The sequence below is a fragment of the Crocodylus siamensis genome, chromosome 2, assembly GCF_052110815.1.
Source record: "Crocodylus siamensis isolate JL-2025a chromosome 2, ASM5211081v1, whole genome shotgun sequence".
NCBI lineage: Eukaryota > Metazoa > Chordata > Crocodylia > Crocodylidae > Crocodylus > Crocodylus siamensis.
In genome coordinates, this window is record NC_143396.1 from 89,489,701 (window position 1) to 89,503,070 (window position 13,370).

Sequence of the window (13,370 nt, forward strand, 5' to 3'; positions counted from 1 at the left end):
TGGATGTCTGAGATAGAGGTACAATATTTTAATCTTGAAGTCAAAACATGAAGGCAGCTTTATGTAAGAAAGAAAGGTGAAAAGTACATTAGGGGAAAGAGTTAAAAAAAGAGTAAGTATTTTAGTGGTGGGCTGAATCCTGCCAGAAGTAATATTTTTTCTAAACAAAAACAAAAAAATGAGTCATGCACACAGGCTTCCTGAAATTATAGTGAAACATTTATTGTATTTCCTCTGTGATTTAATACACGAAGGTTCCTTAATACTTGCAGTATCTTCTCATGTGAAAGTCACAGTCATGTTTGTGTAAGTGTGTTACTCAATTTTGTTAATCATCAACTTAACACAGTGGAATAACTGCCGTGCATTTAGAATACCCCTATGTTTGTACAAGTCCAGTCCCCTGCATTGACAGACACCATTTATCCAGAGTCCTAAAAATCATCTCCAACCACTCGCACACCACAACTATAAAGCACAGCACTATAAAAACTTAAGACATGCCGCAGCACATCAGAGGTAAAAAGCAGGGGTACAAGGCCACCGACAGTGCTTTGCTACTGCAACGCCTTAAGATGTTTAAAGGTAGTGGAATAATTGATGCCTTGAGGCATGGGAGTGCCAGGCACCAATCACACTACAAGTGTCCCTTTCTATATGCCAACCTGAAGAACACAAATATTTAAATGCATATATCACTCGCACTGATGGCTGAACCAAGAATTCCCAAGAACGTTTCTCTCTCCGCTCTGCCCTGCACTTCAAAAGTTTTTATTTTTAAACAAACACGAGTGCTCATTTTTACTGCAAACACTACAGTAGATCCCCTCAAGTACCAAAAATGTTTCCCTTCCTGCCACACTCACGATGCTTTTTAATATCCCTATGTGTCCTCATCTGCTCCTGCCCCTCAAACATCTTTATATGCCAATTCATCTTGTACTCAGTGTGTGAGTACTAGAGGCCAAGTTTCCAAGACAAGACACAACGGCAAAGGGCTTAATAGTGACAGGGGACTGAAAAAAAGTCTGAGGGTGGACTGAGAGTAGAATAATCTCTTGCATTCTGGTTTAAAGAAGGTATGTTTACATGTTTACATCTTCTCTTAGATGCTAGCATGCACAGATAGAAGCTAATCCCCTGCATTAACCCACTTCATTTCAGGCATGCAGTTCTGAGACTTGAGCTACTCACCTTCTTTTGCAGTAAAAGATACCAGTAGCGATCCCTAACTCTAGTACAACACTTTACCTCCAAACATCTTAAAGTATTCTAAAAAGAATTAAAATTGGAAGGTTTGTCTCATCATTCCCGTGCAACAGCCATAAGATGTTTTGGTTTCTTTCCTTCCCAACACACCTACAGAGAAACAACAACAACAATTTATCCTAAATATCTATATTTAAAGCAATTTGCATGCATTTGAGTCATCTGTAGACAAAAATTACCACATTTAGCAACCTTCCCCTAAAGCTTATTGGAGAAATCTGACAGTATCTATATTTAAAACAACTTGCATTCATTTGAGTCATCTGTAGGCAAAAATTACAGCATTTAGCAACCTTCCCCTAAAGCCTACTGGAGAAATAGCCTTATCTTACAGTCTATCACCACCGAGACCAGAAGGAATCTTGCCCTTTTAATGTAGCCGATGCATACCTGGCAATGGAAGCATGTTCAAATCTGCAGAACAATTGCATACTCCGTGTTTAACAAGTAGTTAACACCCTATCTGAAGATCTATCCCAAGCATAGGATGAATTCAGGGGCCCTTATCCTGATGATTTAATACTGAGTACACTCTTTCCTTTCCCTAAACCAGTACTTGCAAACATCCCAACCAAGATATACAAAACCTAGGGTTATTTAAAATGGTTTTGTGCTTAACTTCACACAGAAAAAAAGAGAAGTTATTGCTTCTCCCTGTAAAAATGAATGTGAAGATGAAGAGTATGACATTTAAAACTGACAACTGACAGCTGCAGTTGGTTTTGAGCCAAGGTAGTCCCTGTAAACTGCCTGTTTTCTAAAACCAGCTGGTAATATAATATACCAATGCTCACTACTCTCATTTTAAAAAGCTACGTTCCCATTAGCTCACACACGAGCTCTGTGCTCCAGCCATTCAAATTCCAGCATTCTTATGATGCCCACCCAGGGCAAAAAGAGGTCTACATGAAGAGCTGGAGACCATTATAAAGAGGGGATTAAACCCACAATGTAATTGATATTATTACTGTATACATTAAAACACAGATTCTTACTCTTCTACATTTCTTTGTCTTAGAGACTCAGAATCCTTCAGTGTCTTGATGCAATAAAACACAGAGTTGCTATTCTCACCATTGAAGGCTAGGCAAGGTACTGAAAACAGTGGAAACCTGCCTTGTACTGGGTTTTAAGGCATAGAAGTCAAATATATTTCTGGAATGAAGGAAGGTCTCATTGGAAAAAAAAGAATCGAAAGCTAAGCACACAGAGACAGCAATGTTTCATCATGTGACTGAATGCAAAAACCCAGCAGGCAATAAAAGAGAAACACAGATTCCTGGAATGCAGCTATGTGTCCTTCAGATGACCTGCCAACACTGTATAAGGTTTACAAATATGTTATGGTAACACCTGGAAATTGATGGCTGGATATTGGAACAAGAACAATTAACAGAATCATCTATCAACCCCATGTCTTGCTATCTAATGACTGGAGTACATCTACTCCTCACTGCTGTGATAATAGTCAAGCAGAGACTCAAAAAGTAAGCCTATTTCATCTGAAGACAGCAGTAAGCATGTCAGAAAGCCAATAAATAAATAAAAATCCTCCTTCTGGCTAGCCAATTGGAGCTCTTCTATATTTGTTTCAGCCAGAAATGATCCTTGACATATTTTATGACCAGGGATCCAGGTTTTCCATTTGCCAGGGAAAAATGCAGTAAAACCCGTATTTTCTTATTTTAAGGACAAAAACCTGGATTTTCTCCTCTAAAGCAGAAAAATGTGAGAAACTGCACATCTCCCCTTGCAACCTGGCAGAGATTTAGCCTTCAAGGGGCTGGCAGGAGTGAGAGGAGGGCAGTCAGGCAGGGGGTACCATTGTGCATAAGTGCAGGTACACATGCACATGGTCAACAGGCAGCCTGGAGAGCAGCTCCTCTGCAGGTAAGTCTGGCAGGAGAGGAAGAACCAGGGAGGGGGAGAACTGAGGCCCCAACATGAGGGAGAGACGCCACATGTATATACAGCATACATGTAGACGGTGACACTTTACTGCGGAACTAATTAATCAGCTCCACAGTAAAGCACACATGTAGTTGCATCCACTAACACCAAAAACTCTTGGGCAGAACTCCCAGCTGGTGATTATCAGTCCAGGGCCATTGAATACAATGGAATAATGCTGTTTTCACTAGCAGGGGATCTGGCTCTGTTATATTCACAAAATTCTGTGAATGTCTGACACACCAATATGTTCCTTAAAAAGATATTAATCTTTATGGCTACTACCAGCACTTCACAAGAACACACACACACAGGGTTGGGCTGGAGCTGGGACTGTTACCCAGCCTGGGTGGTACATGGAGCTTGGGACCTGGGGCCAGAATGTGCAGCCCCAGAGCCCAGAACTGAAGTGGGATGGGACTGTGGGCAACTTGTCCTGGAGGTGGTGGAGGGATCTGGCTCCCCACTGCTGTGTGCACTCCTGGGGGAGCATGTGTCCACAGATTTGTGCAAGGGGTGGGAAGAGATGTGGGCTGCCCACTGTGGGTTCAGCCCCTCTGCCCTGCTGCTCTCCCCCAGGGGCCTCCATGGCCAACCACTTTGGACATGGTATGGCAGGGCAGAGTAGGGCAAGGAAGCTTGGTGCCACCACAAGCCCCACACCACCCTGGTAAGGTATTCTGGGCCTGCCTGGCAGCAGTGGGGGTGGTGGTGTAGACTTGTGCCCCTCGCTGCTGCCAGGCAGGCACCGGGCACCTCGTTATGGTGGTGTGGGGCTTGTGGTGGTGGAACTGAACTTCCCCATTCCACTCTGCTCTGCCACACTAAGTATTGCCTAATGGGCCTCAGAGCCCCCAGGGGCAGAGCAGCAGGGCAGGAGCCTGAGCCCACAGTGGACAGGCTGCATTCAGCCCTGCCCCCCATGGGCTCCACTCTGGGCATGCTGCCTGTGAGTGGGCAAAGCTTGGCTCCATACTCTGTCCTGCTGCAGCAGCTGCTACTTCCCATGGGTGGCAGCCAGGGCTTAAGTGCTTCTGCAGGGGGCATGAGGCTGTGGACCCAGGTCCCTGGCTCCATAGTCCTGGCAGCTGGGGGCCCTTTCTAGCAGGACTGGGGGGGTGGGGCAGGGAGCCGTGGGTGGGGAGTGAGGGCACCAGCAGGGCTGGAGGGCTGTGGGTCAGTAGTGAGGGACAATGGCATGGGCAAGGCACCAGCGTATTAGGGCTCCTCAGTGCCACAGTGGGGAGTGAGGGAGGAAATCACAGGTGGATCTGTGTCCTGCTGAGCAAAGGGAGCAGGGGGAGCTCTGATTTTTTATTATAAAAATTACAAAATCAAACATCAAAATGTATATTTAGAATTTATTTTATTACTGTGATTGAGGCACTGGGAGGCTTCCAGATGGCTTTAAAATTATAAATATATCAATAAAACATTGTGTTCATCTGATATTCCTAGTTCATAGATTGTAAGGCTGGAAGGGACTTCAGAGGACCATCAGGTCCAGCCCCATGCACCAGGCAGGAAAAATGACAGGTAACTCCAGCAAGGTGATTGTCCAGTCTCCTCTTGAAGATTTCCAGGGTAAGCGATTGCATCACCTCTGGAGGGAGCTTATTTCACAGTCTGGACACCCTAACTGGGAAGAAGTTTTTCCTAATGTTGAGCCTGAAATGGTCTTCCAGGAGTTTGTGGACATTACTCCTGGTTTTCCCAAGGACGTCCTGGTTAACAGTTGTTTACCAAGCCCCTGATGTAGTGGTAAGCTGCTACCAAGTTCTCTCTTTCTCTCTCTCTCCCTATATATATAGTGGCATTTCATTTTAATCATAGAAAAATGCAAACTTGGAGGTTTTAGTCAGAGAATTTGCCATTTTTTTTTTTTTTATCAGAGATTCTGCAATTTTTAAACAGAGAAAACCAGGATTCCTGCTTATGACTACAGGACGATACACTGTTCTTTGCGATGCTCTGTGTGCAAAGGTACAGCATAGAGAGAAGGAACTATGATCTGTCTCAATTCTCATAGGTCCTGTTAGAATTCTCTATCCTGCAGAAATCCTGATCCAGAAATCCTCCTTAGTTAGACTCTGGGAGCGGCAAGAGACACTCGGGTGAAAGCCCGCTGTGCCCCGCTTCCCCAAAGCCGCCCAGAGACCCCTCCCAGCAGCCGCAGAGACCCCCGCCAATCCCATCACAGCCGTGGGTAAGTGGGGCCCGTGGTGGGAGGGGGTTAACCCTTAGAGAGCAGGAGGAGGCAGCTGAGTGGGAGCTGGGCTGGGTCTTGCCCCACCTAGGCCCCTACTTCGTCCAGCCCCCCAGGGAGCCATGCAACTGAAACCGCATGAACAGGCTACACAAACAAATGCATTTGTCTGCCGGCGCATGAGTTAGAGTGGAGTTCACACAGGAGGGTGCATGGGAGGGCCTGAGGCCCTGTCTGTAAGCCCCCCAGGGTAGACAGTTCCAGCCATAGCCAGCCTACCAGCAGCATGACGTGGATGGGCACGTGCCACACGCCGAGGGTACCTTTGGGCTCTGTGCCCCCTCCCGTCTGGCACCTCAGAGATGGCCACCCAGACAGAGCCCATGGTTCCGGGCTCCACACAGACGGAGCTCCTGGCTCTTGGCTGTGGGGGCTGCCTGTCCCTTTTTCAGGCTCTAGGGCCCGGGAGCATGGCTACCTCCCCTTGTGGGGTCTGCTACCTTTTGGGGTCTCTGATGTTCCAGCTGGAGGAGCTCTAGGCCACAGTCCAGAGAGACTGCGTGCCATCAGAGACTGTGAGCAGGAGATAGACTCCTACTGCCAGGCCCTTCGTACCCAGAAGCCGGAGGGTAGACCATGGTCTCCCTCCAGGACAAGGGAGGACTCCGGGACCTCCCATTCTGTCCAGTCAAGGAGATGGACCAAGGTGGTCAAGGGCCCAAAGGCCCATAGCACCAAGGCCCATGTCCTGCCGGAGCTTAGCAACAGGTATGAGCCTCTTGCAGCTCCAGCAGAGCCTGCTGAGTTGCCAGCTCCTGCAGGCAACGCAGGCCTAACTGCAGCTACCTCGTAAAGGAAGAGCTTGAGAGGTTGCATACCTTCAAGTGAGGTGGCCCTGACAATTTACACCCCAGGGTACTCAAGGAGCTGGCGAGCATCATAGCCCAGCCTCTGGCACAGATCCTTAAAAACTCCTGGTGCTCTGGTGTAGTGCCCAAAGACTGGAAGAAGGCCAGTGTGGTGCCTATTTTCAAGAAAGGGAGGAAACTGGACCCAGCAGACTATAGACCTATCAGCCTGACTTCTATCCCAGGGAAGATCTTAGAAAAGTTTATTAAAGAGGCCATCCTTAATGGACTGGCCAATGCCAACATCCTGAGGGATAGCCAACATGGGTTTGTTGCAGGTAGGTCTTGCTTGACCAATCTCATTTCCTTTTATGACCAGGTGACCTATCACCTGGACAAGGGAGAAGAGATTGATTTCATATATCTTGACTTCAAAAAAACCTTTGATCTGGTATCCCATGATCATCTCTTGGTGAAACTGGCCAATTGTGGCCTTGGGTCCACCACGATCCGCTGGCTGGAGAACTGGTTCCGTGGTCAGACCCAGAGGGTAGTAATTGATGGAAGTCAATCATTGTGGTGCCTTGTGACCAGTGGGGTCCCCCAAGACTCTGTCCTTGGACCTATATTGTTCAACATCTTCATTAATGATGTGGACATTGGAGTCAGAAGCGGACTGGCCAAGTTCACCAATGACACCAAACTTTGGGGCAAAGCATTCATGCCAAAAGACAGGTGGGCAATCCAGGCTGACCTGGACAGGCTCAGCAAATGGGCAGACAAGAACCTGATGGTGTTTAACACTGAAAAATGCAAATTCTCCACCTTGGGAGGAAAAACCTGCAGCATCCTTATAGGCTCAGCAGTGCTACGGTGGCTAGCACTACAGAAGAAAGAGACCTGGGGGTCATCATTGATCACAAGATGAACATGAGCCTGCAATGCGATGCTGCGGCTAGTAAAGCGACCAAAAAGCTGGCTTGCATCCATAGATGCTTCTCAAGCAAATCCCAGGACATTTTTCTCCCCTTGTATTCGGCCTTGGTGAGGCCGCAGCTGGAGTACTGCGTCCAGTTTTGGGCTCCACAATTCAAAAAGGATGTGGAGAAGCTTGAGAGAGTCCAGAGAAAAGCCACGCGCATATTAGAGATCAGAAAAACAGACCTTACGATGACAGGCTGAGAGTCATGGGGCTCTTTAGCCTGGAAAACGCAGGCTCAGGGGTGATCTGATGGCTACCTATAAGTTTATCAAGGGTGACCACCAGGATCTGGGGGAACGTTTGTTCACCAGAGCATCCTAAGGGATGACAAGGTCAAACGGTTATAAACTCCTGCAAGACCATTTCAGGCTGGACATAAGGAAGAATTTCTTTACTGTCCGAGCCCCCAAGGTCTGGAACAGCCTGCCATCGGAGGTGGTTCAAGCACCTACATTGAACACCTTCAAGAATGAATTGGATGCTTATCTTGCTGGGATCCTATGAGCCCAGCTGACTTCCTGCCCTTCGGGCGGGGGGCTAGACTCGATGATCTTCTGAGGTCCCTTCCAGCCCTAATGACTATGAAATCTATGAGATCTATGCATCTGTCTGGTTGGCATATATGGATTCTATCTAAAGATGAGAGAGTTACTACCAATTTTGTTTCCACTCAGAAATTGTCATTAAAAAGTGAACTTTTAATTTTATTTAATTTAGAATTAATTTGAAATATAAAACAAAATTTCTGATTTAAAAATTAACTCTGCTCAGTTTGGATTTGTATTAAAATGAAGATCAATTATAGCAGGGCTTGGGAAGGGCTTCTGGCTACTAATAAGTGACCTCATGCTCTCTACACTTATGATTCTCCCAGAGTCGGGTATGAGAAGTAACCAACTAACATTAGCTATCCTTAGTTACAGCTATACCATTCTAGTAGCACATTCAATTAAATTAGAATTTGGCCCTCAGATTCCATACCACCCAAGTATAATAAATAACGAGAAAGCAGCCACATTCTCATGCCTTACATTTTTTTTCTAAGTTACAGATGAGGCAGTATGACTAAAAGAACATTACACTCTCCTCTCACATGCCCCAAGGCATATCTGTTTACCATATTTCACAGTGTATAAATCAGGTTTTGAAAGCCAAATTTTGTGTCTTAAAAATCAAACTCAACTTATGAACTGTGCCACATCAAAAAAGTGGGGATGGGGCTGGACTCGGTACTCAGCTGGCATAGTCCCATCCCCTGCAAGCAATGCTGCCTGGGTCATACTAATACTACTCAGAGGGGATGGGGAAGCACCAGTGAAGCAGAGCACAGTCCCATCCCCTGCAAGTGGTGCTGGGCTTGGCATTCAGCAGCTCTGCTCACAGCAGACAGGGCCAGGCTCAGCGCTTGCCTCGTGCAGCCCCATCCCCTGTGAGCCCAGTGCCACCTGCAGAGTACAGGGTCAGGGCTCTGCTCCATGGTGCTTGGCTGGCATGGCCTCATCCCCTGCGAGCAGTGCTGCAGCCCAGCTGAGCCCAGCCTTGTCCATGCCCCCATTCCATTGCAAGCAGCATTGGGCTTGGCACTGTTCACAGGGGATGGGCAGGGCTCAGGGCTTGGTTTGGAACACACTGCTCTCAGGAGATGGGGATGGGCTTGGTGCTTGGCTGGCATGGCCCCATCCCCTGCGAGTGGCACCAGAAGTGCCACTCACAGGGAATGGGGCTTCAGCAGCTGAGCTTGGCCCCAATTTATACACTGTGCCTATGAAAATCCTTGCCATTCAAATCAGAAAGCCAGAGATCGACCTGTACACCAGGAAATACGGTAATTTTAAGCATATACTTACTTGTGTGCTCTTCTGAGAAGTGGCCACTCGTCCATGCTGGCTAGGGTTTACTGTAGCACACTGTCCTGGAGTGGGGCCACAAAAACATCAGGCAGTAATTTCCTAATCTTTATTCTTGTAGTTTTGTTGAGTGAACTAGCTTTGCCTATTATGTATATTGAGATCCCTATTTTTCTCTATTTGAAGTTAATGTGTGCTTCACCACATAATTCCTTCATACAATTGGTCATATACAAGGGGGGGTCCTGGAATTCTATGGGTTTGGGTTCATCGTAATTAACTATACAGGCATACCTCGTTTTATTGCGCTTCGCTTTATTGCGCTTCGCAGATATTGGGGTTTTTTTACAAATTGAAGGTTTGTGGCAACCCTGCGTCGAGAAAGTCTATCAGCACCATTTTTCCATCGGTGCCATTTCTCCAACAGCATTTGCTCACTTCGTGTCTCTGTGTCACATTTTGGTAATTCTCGCAATATTTCAAACTTTTTCATTATTATTATATTTGTTATGGTGATCTGTGATCTTTTGAAAGAAGTTCTACTGTGGGTAAAATGCTATCAAACAGCATCGCATGCTACAGAGAAATCTTTCATGAAAGGAACAGTCAGTCGATGCGGCAAATTTCATTGTTGTCTTATTTTAAGAAATTGCCACAGCCACCCCAATCTTCAGCAGCCACCACCCTGATCAGTCAGCAGCCATCAACATCGAGGCAAGACCCTCCACCAGCAAAAAGGTTACGACTCGCTGAAGGCTCAGATGATGGTTAGCATTTTTTAGCAATAAAGTATTTTTTAATTAAGGTATGTACATTGTTTTTTTAGACATAATGCTATTGCACACTTAATAGACTACAGTATAGTGTAAACATAACTTTCATATGCACTGGGAAACCAAAAAATTCATGTGACTCGCTTTATTGCGGTATTCGCTTTATTACGGTGGTCTGGAACCGAACCCGCAATATCTCCGAGGTATGCCTGTACAGTACTATTTTTGGTGCCCCAGGCATAGACCAGAACCACAGTGCACTAGGTACTGTACAAACACACAACACAAGGAGTCACTGTCTCCAAAAACTTACAACTGAAGTATAGGACATAAAACAAAAGGTGGATACTGACAGAGCAAGGGGATACAGACAGAAGGTTTTTCTTTCTCAGCCTTATTTTTCTTACAAATTGTATTTAAGTCAAGTGTGGAATAACTCCCCACTGCTTCATATAACACATAATTAACCATTTCTGATTTTAATTTGTTTACTTTGCTATTTGTTCTCAATTTTATATAAAAATAAAATGTAATAAAATTAGGTAAAAATGCTTGGTACATATTCTTCTAAAATACTTGTTACAAATTAAATAACCTTTGATATAAGAGCAGGCAGGGAAAAGGCTTTGAAAAAATCAGTAATATCACAGAAATAACATATAAACAACTCTGTCAATAAAACGTGCCATAAGAAGATAACACTTCCTGTGTTCACTGAGTATGGTGTAATTTCCTTAGCTAGTACTGCCTTTTGCCTTTAACCTCCACTAGCAATTAACAGTGTGTTTTAAGTAAAATAAAGATTCAATAATTCAAGGTCAGGCAAATAAGGATAAAGGTTGATGTAATATTAATTATCCAATCAGACATTTGTACTTAGTGGGAGGAATAAAGCTCAAGGTCTTGCCATCTACAAACAACAGATTTATAAAACACAGTGAAAAAAAGGAAGTGCCAAGAAGATTTTTTAACCATTGTATTTGCATGCCTTCAAGAGGCTGCATCACTTCTCAATGTACTTCCCTCTCCTAGGTGCATCTACATGTGAAGTTAAGGCAAAGCAATAAATTCTGGCCCAGTTCATGCCATCAGCTGCTCCCAGGTGCAGCGTTTACACGTGTGCCCGGGACTGTGGCACTCTAAGCCAGGGTGAAGCAGCCCCAGGCTGGCAGAGGGCATGGGGGGAGCCCTGGGCTCCAGGTGATGGTGCTGGGCAATGGAGGGGCTAGTTGGGGCATGAGGGTGCTACAGTGTGTGGCAAGGCAGTATGCAGCCCTTGCATATTAGCACCCTCATGCCTCAGCCAGCCCCTGTCACCATTTACATGAGTGTTGCAGTGCACTAAATGGCCAGATCCAGAAATGCAGGCACATGCATTTCCCCAGGGACAAACAGCAGCAACACAATACTACTGTTACTTGTCCCCAGGGAATGCCTGTGCACGTGTGCTCTGGGACACAGAACGCTGCCCTGGGTGGGCTGGAGGATGCTGAGGCCAGCCCTTGGGCTGGCCTTAGCAGTCTTACCTGGGGTCCTGAAGGCCTCCTGGGGCTCCAGCAGTGTTGAACCAGCAACAGGGAGCCTGGCCGGCAGCCAGAGCGTGACTCCAGCTGGCCAGGCTCCAGTTTTGGGTGGTGCACACTGCTGCCATGTATGCCACCTTGCTTTTTTTGACACCGGGATCTCCCACTGGGTTTTTTGACACTGGGATCTCCCGATGTCAAAGCTCCCACCCCCATGCTGCTATGCCTGCATGTGTGGCACATGCATTATGTGGCACTGCAGGTGGGTCTGCAGCATTGCATACTGCACGTGTGCGCTCATATGGACATGCCCAATGAGTCTGCCGTAAGATAGTACTGTCCAGGACAGTACTATCTTATGGCGGATATAATTAATTTACTGTGCCCTAATACCAGCACAGGTGTAGACAGTGATACTTTACTGCAGAGCTAATTAGTCAACTCCACAGTGTAGTATATGTCTAGCTGCATCCACTAACACCAAAAACTGTTGGGCAGAAGTCTTAGCTGGTGATTATCAGTTCAGGGCCATTGAATACAATGGAACAACACTGTTTTCACTAGCAGGAGATCTGGCTTTGGTATATTCACAAAATTCTGTGGATGTCTGCCACATCAGTATGTTCCTTAAAAATATATTAATCTTGATGGCCACCACCAGCACTTCACATGTATACACACATGTGCATACACACAGAGTATGATATTCACCCTTCCGTTCCCTTCTACCACCCTTACTCATGTGGAAAAGGATACTACTCAGCAAGTTGTCCCAAAAGAAACATTAGTTTTATGACTATAGATCTTTCCAGGGTAGATTCAGAGAGATTTCTCTTCAGCACTGTTACCAAGAATCGCTTCTCTTTCCCATTAAATGGGTTAATAACAGTGAGAACATTAATTACTAAGTTCAATCTTAAACCTGTCAATACATACAAACGTTTAAACTTTAATAGGACTCTTTTGTGCAGTACCCTGGAAGGTGATCTCATTTCCTGTTTAAGATCTTAACACTATGGTCAAAGGCCCTGTCTTACAGTTGCCATCTCTCCAGTTGTTTGCTGTTGTCTCCTCTGCTTTTCCTTTTAATGCCACTCCCAAGATACAACCAGACCTGTGAGTCACTCCTATCCCTTGGCACATGGCTGAATGCATTGCTGCTGTTTACTTTACAGTTCAATCACCATATCTGGCTGGGGGAAGGAAGGGATCGACTCAAAACATAAACTCTGATGGTTTTTTTCTAATCACAGTCCTCTTTCTCTTTACTAATCCTTGAGAGAGAGCAGGCCCTGCAGCCTCTCCCCGCATTCCGCTCATGTTGAGCAGATTCTTTTTGGTATTGGTTGGTGGAACCGGAGCGTGCTCCGTCCACTCCATGCATTGACCTGGTATAGCAGTGCTTCCAGGACCGGTGCAAAAAAAAAAAAAAAAAAAATTACTCTGGAAACAGATGTCTTCTGTGGAGTGCCATCAGATGCACCATGATACATCTGTAAACATTACCGTGTGCTGTGCCCTAACTTGAGGTATCTCTCCAAATGGGGGAAACTCCCTGCTTGCAGGTGTATTCCTGCCCCCTCCCTCCCCACCCCCATGTTGAGGAGCAAGCATGCCTCTGTAAGCGGAGAGGGGAAACTTCCTTAGGTGCATCTATCTGTGCTACGACATGAGACATGTGTCTGCAAGCGCAGTCCCCCTGGAAACTCACAATGAAAATTTCCTGCAAACACAGAAGGGGAACTCTCGTGGGAGTTTCCTGTTTAATACTTGCAGATGTGAGTCAATGTAGGAGATTCCCTTGCTCCTCAATATGGGGGTGTGTCTACAAGCAGCAGAGTTCTCCACTCACCCCAAACTTGCTCCTGGGCTTGAATGAGTGGGGAATCCTGACTTCCCTGGTTACAGAGAGGCAACCTAAGATTACTCAGGGTTCCTCTCTATAATGGGGGAAGCTAGGTGGATGCTCCGG